This window comes from Haliotis rubra, unplaced genomic scaffold (assembly GCF_003918875.1).
Source record: "Haliotis rubra isolate DU_JTF1 unplaced genomic scaffold, ASM391887v1 Scf1, whole genome shotgun sequence".
NCBI classification, from domain to species: Eukaryota; Metazoa; Mollusca; class Gastropoda; order Lepetellida; family Haliotidae; genus Haliotis; species Haliotis rubra.
This window is the reverse complement of record NW_025764891.1, coordinates 7,020,136-7,030,944: the sequence shown is the minus strand read 5'-3', so window position 1 is coordinate 7,030,944 and position 10,809 is coordinate 7,020,136. Positions and strand designations below refer to the sequence as shown.

Below are 10,809 nucleotides of genomic sequence, written 5' to 3'. Positions count from 1 at the left end.
ACAATCTTAGAAAAGATTGCAATTATTTGTTTAAAAGATTTCTATTAATTGGACTTAAGACAGACAGGGCATTCATATTAGGTGAGCCAAACTGATCGGGAAGGTGCAAGGTTTAGAGACACTTTGTTTGGTATTGTTCTTTGAGTGGTGGGTTGGTGGATATTTAATCAAGTGTTTAAGTGCTGTGGGAGGGCTATTGTTTCCTAATAGCCTTGGTCAGTATAAGGAGGAGAGAACCTGGACCTCCATCCACTAATGACTTTGTATTTGACTCTGTAAGACTCCAGCAGCAATATTGGCCAGGAGTTGCAAACGGCGTATCAGTTCCAGCCCTAATTTGCCAGACGTGAGTTTTCCGACTTAGTAAGGATAACTACTTCCTGTATGTCAAGGAATTATGATAAATTCTATGTTTAGACACAGACATGATTCTGCCTGCCATGTCTAATCCTCATTTGGTTTCATCCCTGAAAATTTGTTGGAATTTGACAGATGGAGAGACCAGAGGCTGAATTACCTTATTTGATTTTTTTATTAGAGAGGGCAAGATTATCTTCATGTCCCTTTGCTTGGCACGTTAGACTGATTCCCTTCAGTTCAGGTGTCGAAGTGTATCTTGTTACTCTTATCTGTCAACCCCAGTGGCCAAAATCATAAATGGAGAAATTGAAAATTTAATTTGAATGAGATAAATGCAAAATACTGATTTTCAACGGTAGAGTGCTTGCATTATTCATTAAAGGTTGTAGATTGTCTAACTCTTAAGAATTGGGTTTCAAAATTAGTTTGGATTTTTATAAGCTGTTTAAATAAATGATTGAAACTAAAGAGAATTGTATGAAACACCAGATAAAATGTGTTATCATATTTGAGCTTTGTGGAACTGTATTTTGTAAAGGTTATTATATGAATTATTGATTAACAATTCAAGTCCTAGAGCCTTTTAAAATATATAATATTTGTATGCAAACCCAAACATCTAACTTAAATTATGTTGGTTCATATTCAACAACTTTGTATGTTTATGCTGGAATGATGTTATCAATTCATGGAAAAAATGCTTATTTTGCAATTATCAATGTGTTGCTGGATTCTTAGCGTTCCTCATTTTACACAATCGCCATGGCTGTTACTAGAAACATCAGAAGCAATTCCTTGCTGGATCATGAATGTTATATGTTCTGCCAGAATTTAATGAAATTTTGCATGCTTGAAGAACATTAAATTGTTCAATTGTGTTGGCAAGATTTCCATTCTATCTTCTTTGATGTAGGCTGCCGAATACTTGATAACTTGGGCATATTGTCAGCATCAAAGAGAAGCCGTGCTTGATCTGGATTGCAACAACACTATTAGAACTGATTAGCAAATTGTTAATCCAGTTAGGCAGCAGGTTGGGGATTAGTGAAATCCACCAAATTGTGCATCTTTACTAATTATACAATTCAAGCTATTTATAGTTTGAATTTGTAAATGTGCTACATGATTGTGTGAAAGAAATTTCAGAAACATGTGTTTTTAGCAAGTTAGGCATGTTCAGGGTTAGAAGAACCCAACTATTTGCTTATCGAAGCGAATTTTTTAATTTAAGTTTCTTTTGTTTTGAACTGAAATGTTCAAGTGTTTCCTATATATCAGAAATGTTTGGATGTTTATATATGCTTTATATGCACGATATCAGTGTACTAAGTAGCCTTTCGTGCATTTATTCCAAGAACCTGTTCTGGAACTCCATAAATTTCTCTTTCAGTTCTCATAAACAAGGATAATGGTAAATATAATGAGTTCTAGCAGACAAATAAATTTTGGATTTTTCTCCTGCTCTGAATTTTCCAGCTCAGCCATCGACTTCTTTCATCAACCAGCTTTAGTAATACCTTCACAATGAGAAATTGTGCATGCATCGCTATCTAAATATGCCATAAAGAAATATATTAAGATCCACAAAGTCAGTATGAATCAATATCCTTTTCATTTGTTAAATGCTCTTGTTCAGACCAACGTGTTTCCTATTCGCTCCTTCAAGTCCTGACAATAATGTAAACTGGCGACAAGTACCACTAATTCAAACCAAGCTGTTGCACCATTGAACAAATGTCACGCTTTCGTTCACAACTGAAAACATGAAAATAGCAAATAGAACAATGCTAACAACAAAATATCACCAAAGGGGATTTTTGTATTTTGAGACAGATGTAAAGAAAACACTGTGAAACCTCCGGCTGCACGTTTGTTGGAGTTAAGTTATCAAGTTTAGTCCATTTATCAATAAAATGAGGTATTGACGAATTGGATGCATTATGCCACATGTTGCCTCATGCATAATTACTGGAGGACAGCACGACCAGCTTCTGGTAGAATAGCTGCATAAACATTGACATGAGGGCTAATCCTGTTGGGAGCTAATTAGGTGTTGATGTACCTGTACCTACACGTTAATCAGGGTATTCACACCTACCTGGATCATATATAGGAAATCTATGGTTACCTGGACCTACACAGTGCCCGTGAGAAGATAGGGTGTCGTGGATTTTTGCTGCTTCTATTACAGCTGTGTGTGTGACGCCAAGTGGAGTACTTGCTCACATCTTGATGTTTTGATGAACAGGAACTGGCAAGGGTTAGGTTTTGTAATCAGTAAGTAAATACATTGTCATGGTACTTACCTTATAATGGGGCTGTAATGAAGTGTTTAAGGACTCTCCATGTTTCACTAAACTGTAGAATGTTTAATTGTGAATTAGTTATGATAAACATGCAGTTGTTTTTAGCGTGGATTTCTTTTCTGTGAACTGTGAGTTTGTTTTTGTGATAACATGAATTTGGTTTGTAATATGTTTTGATCTTAATAATTTAAGTCCACACTCTAAAGAAATGGGTTAGTGTCAAATCCATTGAGATAACAAACTATTTCCAACTAGAAAATCAAGTACAAAAGATGTTTGTTTGAGAGGATGCAAATGATTATTTATTGCTTAAATTATAAAATTTTATTTAAATAATCCAAAAAGTTCTGCTATTAGATCCTGACAAATATAAATTTCATGTAAATTTTGTTTCATTGACAGACACATGGTAGTTGGTTGATTGATTTGCAATATTTTCAATAATAGACCAGAAAGGTTTCTGTGTATGGACTTTTAAGAGTGTTTCAAGGATTTTGAAATTGAACTGGAATATATAATAGTTGATGTGTTTGAATGCTTCGATGACTCAGTAGTTACATCCACATGTCTCATCAAACGTTGTATTCCAGTTTCAGGCATATGGCTAATTGTGTCTCGAATAATGGCCTTCATGGCTTGTAAGCAGAACAAGCATTCATCTAGTTCACTTTCAGTAGCAATATTTCAACATCTGTGCATATAGATGTAATTGAAAAAAAATTTAATAATTCAAAATGTGTCACCATATCTCAGTACTGTAGTACCTAGGTCATGAATAGTTAACATTAAACTTGTGAAAAGTATGTATTCATTTGGAAATGTTTGTCACATGGATTTTGATATCAACCCATGATTTCAGCTTATTGTAGCCATCCCTTGCAATGAAGCAATGTTTATAAGATATCTTTATTATAAACCTGATTGGAACTTAAACTCAACACCTGTCTGTTATTCAGGTGCTGTATTTCATTGGTGAAGTAACATTTGATGTTTATGTACGAAAGATGGCAATGATATGTTCGTTGTGGTTACTCCTGGAGATAAATTACTACAAGACCAAGAAGACTGTTTGTGATATCTACCTGACACCATGACTCGTATTACATAGATTGCTAGCTGATATTGATAATATATACTGTATCACCTCAAGGTGTCTCAACTTGTTGTAACATTGTAGCTTATACGTATCACAGAGTAGAAAAACATTCAACACCTGTTCTTCTTGTCTCAACTTCTAGTTATGTCTGTTTCTGTTTAAACTTGAATTCATTCTCCTGAACAGTAACAGTGTAAATAAACATTATATCATTTTATGATTAATCTAATGTGGGGTGTCTGTTTGTATTGGATGTTATTCTGTGTCATTTTTCTCTTTAGAAGTATTCAAGGTTAGTGGGAGTATTAAGTTTCATAATGTGTGCCCATGTCATTCCAGCCATTTAGTCTAAGTGTGGGTACTAGACTCCTGTCTGTCAGTAGATATCCAGTGTCACCCCTGCTTAACACTGGGGGTTTGTGTGATGTGCCTAAAGCATGTAATACAGCATTCACAGAGATGTGTGTATACAAGCGTATGTTCCAGCCTCTATCCTTTATTCACCGGATGTTATACGGATATATTGCAGGCAGGGTATAGACACTGTTACAGGCTTGTATTGACCAGCTAGCTGGTGTGTATACATGCGTATCCCCAGTAGTGTCTGGAAGGGATAGACTGACGATGGAGGGTGTGAGTCCTATTTGCCTTATGTACTGTATATCGTTCTTTCTGGATCCATGTTGACCTTAATGGTAGAAGATATCAGGGTTCAATACTGTCAAGGTGAGCTGTCAAATGTTAGATCCAGTGAATATTATTCCTCACCTCGCAGTTAGTTGGAAATGTGGATGACTATTTGATTCTAATGATTGCAATGACTGCAAGCTGCAATGCTCTGGGATTCTGATCCCTTAGTCATCAGAAGGTGCAGTTCAGCTGATGCAAAAGGATGTTTTGGGCATCAATCTTTTATCTAATCAGAAAATCCCAATTCCATCATTTATTCTATCTTGTCTGCCATCATTGAGTGAGTGAATCACATTAAATCTAGATGTTAATTGTGATATGAATATTCCAAGGCTCTATCGTGACAGGTGGTTGCTTTTGTGGGTGATAATAGATGTGGTATTGTCATACAATGTGTACACTAGTAAGTATGTATAAGTAGCAACTGTGTGTTAATTGCCTGTAACCAATTCTAATTCCATGATGTTGTGATTTAATTTGCCCAATATCAAGACATCAAACCAGGAAGCCCAGAATGAACAGGTGGCAGCAAAACAAGACAGATGAACTTGTTTTTATAGGTCTTCTTTGTGAATAAGGGCAACCATTAAACTAGCAATGGACCCCACGGTAGGCTGATGAAAGAAGTCGAGCAAATCCATGTATTCAGGAAAGGTGAGATAAATCTCTGAATTCTATAGACAGGGTTTTTTGCCACAACTGTTGCTCTTCTTTAGAAGTTCATTTTCATCACCTAGAAGGCTCAGTTGATCTCAAACATTGCCATCAGCAATTGCTGAGGGCACATTGCATGTACTGTACTCACACGAAACCAGAATATTTTTCAAGCCGTTGAGCATGAGGTAGTATTTTGATCCACTTTGTGTGGACTTTTAGCTCATTAGTAGCCAGCAGAGCTGTTTGTAGTAGGAGTTTGTCGGTTTCATTGTACAGAAGTATCTCCCCAGGTCATGTTCATCCTGTAGGTCGAAGGAACGACAGGAAATGTTATTGATGAGGATATGAAGCGTATTTGTTTAGGAGTTCATGTTTTGCTTGTTTGTTGATATTTTGTATTTATGTATGGTATTTTGGTTATGGCTTACAGATCTTCAATGGCTAGGACTGGTTTGAAAGCTCCTTAGCGGTTCAAACCTTTCCATGTTTAGTTAGGCATTCACTTCAAGAATTGTGTTGGAATAAATAGTTTTATATTGTTTAAACATCTTAGTATTTGCATTGTGCTGAACAAATATTAGTTGTAAATTAGAACGGCATACAAACCATAATTGAACTGAGAAAATGTAATAGCATACATTTTAGAATCTCTAGTATTTAGTCAGTAAAATGTCTTGCATAAAAACTGTATGAAATGAAAAGCAAACTGACTATTTGATCAGTCAGTTAAATCTTCACACCCTCTTCCTCATTTTCCTTATCCTGTTCATTAATTCACCTTTCTGAAGTCTTTAGCTCACCTGTGCTGATGAGATTTTCTCACCTGTTCCATTGTTGAAGCCTTCAGAAGTCCCTCTATGATATCCCTGCAGGGGTTTTAAGTAGGGCAGCTAAAAGCCTTCCAAATTAGACAACACCTTTAGACCAGGAGAATACTGGAGCTGCCTTTGATGTCCTTAATGTGGCCATATGTCCTCTCCACTTACAGTTGTTGACATCTTCATTAAAGGTCTTTAAAATTGATTTTCATTGATTTCTAATTGTAGTTGATACTTTGATATCTTACTTTTAAGTCAACATGCCTCAGAAATTTTATGGGACCAATTTTAACATAAAATCAACTGTGATTGAAGACTGTATAATCATTGTGAATATTTAAAGAGGGAAAGATGTCTACAGGTAAACCTCAGCTTCAAGTCTTTTTCATTTGTCTGTTCTGAAAATATCAAAGTGCATATCTCCGGCGTATTACTTCGATATTAAATCAGTATTAAAATGGGTAATTGCACATGAAAACAGTGGAGGTCTGTTACAAAAATATACAGGAAGTAGATAAATTGAGTGTTTTCGTGAATTTCCAAAATTTTATAAATCAGTTCATAAGTGAAATGGTAGTCAATATTATCAAGAAGTACACAAAATAAAGTTTTGAAATAATCTTCCTGCCTGTGTCCCAACTCTGCTTCTTGCTTGACATGAGCCTGTCAACAGAAACAAGGGGTGCAATGTGATCCTGAGACAAGGCCCTTGTACTCTGTACAGCCAGCTGGTAACCCTACCACTAGATAATTTCTGGCTTCCTTGGGGTTAATCAAACGGAACCCATTATCATTATACATTTGATATAACACTATTCTACTCTTTAGAAAAGTATACCTGATTTCTTGCCAAAATTCACGAGGCACAAGCGTTGACATGTTACACAGACACTCCTTTGTAGAACAATATTATCAGTTGATAGCATCTAGTTATGGCTTTTTTCAGGTGTAATTGTTGACTGTCGTGAATCTAAATTGCCATATATACTGAATAATGGAATCACTCATGTATGTAGTTGATAATGGTTTTGAGATGTTAGAACTTGAATTTTGTGTTTTAATGAAGTAGTTTGCTGCTTCTTTGAGAGGCATTTTAGAAGTTGTAAAGGTGAAGGAAAACCAAGTTCTGTGGATAGTCTTCTTGATTGCAGCGTTTTTGGTTGGTACTAACACTGTTATCAAGCAAGTGATACTGTATTAGAATATAACAATCGTGATCCAACTGAAACAGGTCATAGAACAAATGTAGCAGGGCGTGGAGTCATCCCACAGATGACATCTTTACCTTTACATGACTATTTAACTATCTTTGGTCATGTGGACAATTTCTTGCAGAAGGTCCGTGGTTTGAATCCCAGCCCTTGGGAATTATACATCTGGGGCTTGGTCATGTGGAGTAAAATAAGTCTCAGGATCGATACTATGCGGCTCGGGTGCCTTCTGTTGTCAGAAGGTCCGTGGATGGAGTCATCCACAGATGATCCTTACCTTTTCAGCTTGGTACTGACTTAACCTCTTTGGTCATGTGGACAAGGTCCGACTTCGGATCAGAAGGAACAGCCCTTGACTCGGAAATTTTATGGCCGCTACACAAACAGCTTTGGTTTTATTGTAATTACAAACCTGTAAAAGTCACAACATGGGCTAAATATTAGTAATGGTTAAGTATTGCAGAATCACTCGGCTGTTTTTGAAAGACATTCATCTTTTAGACTGAGGGCTTACTGTTCTCTTGAACTATTTTGAAACCATACAAGAGAGGTGTCAGTCGTCATACAACCACACAGGTGCCCTTCTGTGGTGAGGAAAGAACCAGTGTCCTTTGACCACAGCAAATAAAGATTTGTGCTGCATTATCCTAGAAGAATTTGCCCTCAAGAATACCTGAAGTAACCTAATACATTCAGGCAAATTTACTTTCACTCTGTCCATAGAAATAGTTTCAAATCCCCATCGCCTACTGATGTAGTCATTTTGTCATTATCAGGTTAGATTTCCTTTGGAAGAGGTACTTGATATTTTCTGCTAATGGATTTAGTTCTATTCTTACATCTAAATGATTCTGGACATGTCACATCTCTGTGGTTGTTTCAAGTTTTGAGAATTGAAATTCCCTTGACAAATATTAATTGTGCTTCTGAGGCAGACTCTAAGGTATCTTATGCTAAGAAATGTTAATACTTCAGTCATTTGTGATTGTTGTGAGATTAAATGGAGAAAGTTAATATTGTTCATTTCATTGAGGTTGCTGTACTTTTATTCAGAAGCAACTTAATAAAGTTCAGAATTAGATAGTAATTTCTTAGTTATTGCTAGATGTAATGAACAAATGATAGCATTCAAAATAAAATCTTTCATTAACCTAGATCTTGGTGGGAACATAGGCATTCATTTCTGTGTTGGTAACAACTAGCTCAAGCTGATAGAATTTAATTTCACCATGACAAATTAAACTGATTTCATTATTTACTTGGTAACACAATGAAAATATAGTATTGCAATTTCTCAAGATCTTCCGAACTTTCAACACCTTTGCAATGACATTAATCAAATCTATCTGTCCTTACGCTGGTTATTATCGTACCTGTGAAACTCGTCACAGGTATGTGTAGATTGTTCTTCTGCAACATAGTACAGTGTCTGGTACGTGAGTTATGTAGGAGATAAAAATGTCACATCATTTACAGTCGAGTATGTAAACAGGATCAACATGATAATGGTGTCCATGATATGGTGTAATGTAATAAAACTTCAAGATATCAGATACCCTTCAGCTGGACACAAGGAGGCTATAAGATCATCTTTCTTCAAAACCCTAGGATCATAAGTCAAGTGATATTTACTAAGGATATAAAGTTTCTTGACTTATCTTTCCTGTATTAGACAGTGTTTATAATGCCAGGAGTGTCCAATCAGTGACTGCGTCTGTATATCCTCATATGAGACCCTTTAAACTGTTCTTATATCATAGGGGTGAGGATAGTTATTGTTTCTACCTTCAGTTAAAAATATATTGGGATCATTAGTGAACCAGTGATCAGAACATGTGAAGAGTTGTATCCCTTAGAAGGATCTGCAGGTTGTGGGTTTGAATCCCAGATGTGCTGTTTGTAACCTTTGGTATGCTGTTGCTTAGGTGAAACACAGGATGGGCAGTGGGGTAGTCTAGTGGTTAAAGCGTTGGCTCGTCATGCCGAAGACCTGGGTTCGAATCCCCACATGGGTACAATGAGTGAAGCCCATTTCTGGTGTCCCCCGCCGTGATATTGCTGGAATATTGCTAAAAGCGGCGTAAAACCAAAATCAGTCAATCAGTGAAACACAGGAAGTATATATTTATATCAGATATGTTAAATATTGTTTAGTCAATATTATAATTATATGTATTGTACAAATTGGTGATGAATATCTGTATGTGAACTCATCCTCAATTATCAGGGGCGGCGGGGTAGCCTTGTGGTTAAGGCATTTGCTCGTCACACCGAAGACCTGAGTTCAAATCCCCACAGTACAATGTGTGAAGACCATTTCTGGTGTGCCCACCATGATATTGCTTGAATATTGCTAAAAGTAGCATAGAACTCAACTCACTCACTGGTATTGTACAAATTGGTGATGAATATCTGTATCTGAACTCATCATCAGTAATCCAGGTTATGTTTTCTCACTCATATCATGATAAATACCCAGGGCCTATTTGCTACCAAAACTACATTTTGATCAAAGCTCGGATAACAGTGATGTTAAAATAAGCTGTCGAATCCAGATACTCGTCAGTGAGACAAATTCTGTGCTCAGTAAGTTGCAGAAGGTATGGAGATTGTGAACAAAGGTGTGGTACCGATTCGGTCTAGGGTATTTATCAGACATTAAAATCTAAAACACTAGGTAATTGAGGATAAACCAGAATGCATTGGACAGACATGTACACATCCATTCGTATTGCTACAAATGCTGAATAATGTGCAGTTTTTATGTCATAATTGAACATCTAACAGCTGTCATTTTCACACTTGGTTACAAATGCCACAGGTGTCAAACTAAAGAGCTAACCAACAGTTTTTATTTTCTAATTCTTTAAAACTGATCCTTTAACAACTAGTTAAATCTTCTTCAGTGTTGAGAAAATGTAAGGTACAATTTATCAGGTGTTGAACACAAAGACCCCCCACCCAAAAGATCTTGGTTCCATTTCCAGCATAACACTACCATAAGTAGATATTGTGTGAAGGTGGTGAGGGGTAAGTCAGATTTGGAGATTATGTAGATCTTTGTAAGAGGGTTGTCCCCTTTAATCACTATCTTTCCCCATCTCCATGTGGTGTACATCCCTTGCCTTAGGGGTCTCAATCAGGAGACAGACCCTGACTCAAATTAATTGAAATCATGAAATAACTTTTGTGTCTATTACTGGTTAGCCTAGCCTAAGGTTAGGAAAGAAGCTGGGAGCCGAGGTTGATTGTTGTTGTGAATTTATACAGAGATGTGAGATAATTGGTGGTAGGGCCCAGTAGCTATTGTGGGACTCAGGGACTGCTGTGCCCCTGCGTAGACTGGTCAGTCCCAATTTGAATGCTAACAGTGAGGGAAAATGTAACACTTTGTGGTGAAGAGTCGCTCCACTCTAGTGTAAAACATTGCGGCCTGTCTTCTGAAGGCCTGATTGGGTCAATTGCCAAGGTTTTACTGATCCTGTTTGCAGGAGATAGGAAAGTCGATACTGAGTGGAGTCTTAATTAGACGATAATTACATATGAAGACACTTGGCTAATGATGCTGAAAATTGTCTCGCTTCGTCAACTGTTCACCTCAGGGAATGAACTTGAAACTGTCTCGTCTCAAGGTTTTTCTTGCATTAGTGTGGAAAATAAGTGCAGATTTG

At 36.7% G+C, this 10,809-nt stretch overlaps 1 protein-coding gene across 9 annotated transcripts in view; it reads left to right on the top strand.

Moving 5' to 3' along the window:
- LOC124276604 (protocadherin-11 X-linked-like) overlaps nucleotides 1–10,809 on the top strand; it is a 116,892-nt gene that overhangs the window by 90,391 nt on the left and 15,692 nt on the right. Inside the window, exon 1 of one of the 9 annotated variants that reach the window (XM_046712606.1) lies at nucleotides 2,384–2,637. The exons of 7 other annotated variants lie outside the window; for them this stretch is intronic. The gene's annotated coding sequence lies outside the window, so the exon portion shown is untranslated. Of the gene's footprint in view, nucleotides 1–2,383; nucleotides 2,638–4,410; nucleotides 4,489–10,809 lie in introns of those variants that run through there. One more of the 9 variants, XM_046712671.1, reaches the window with a different exon arrangement.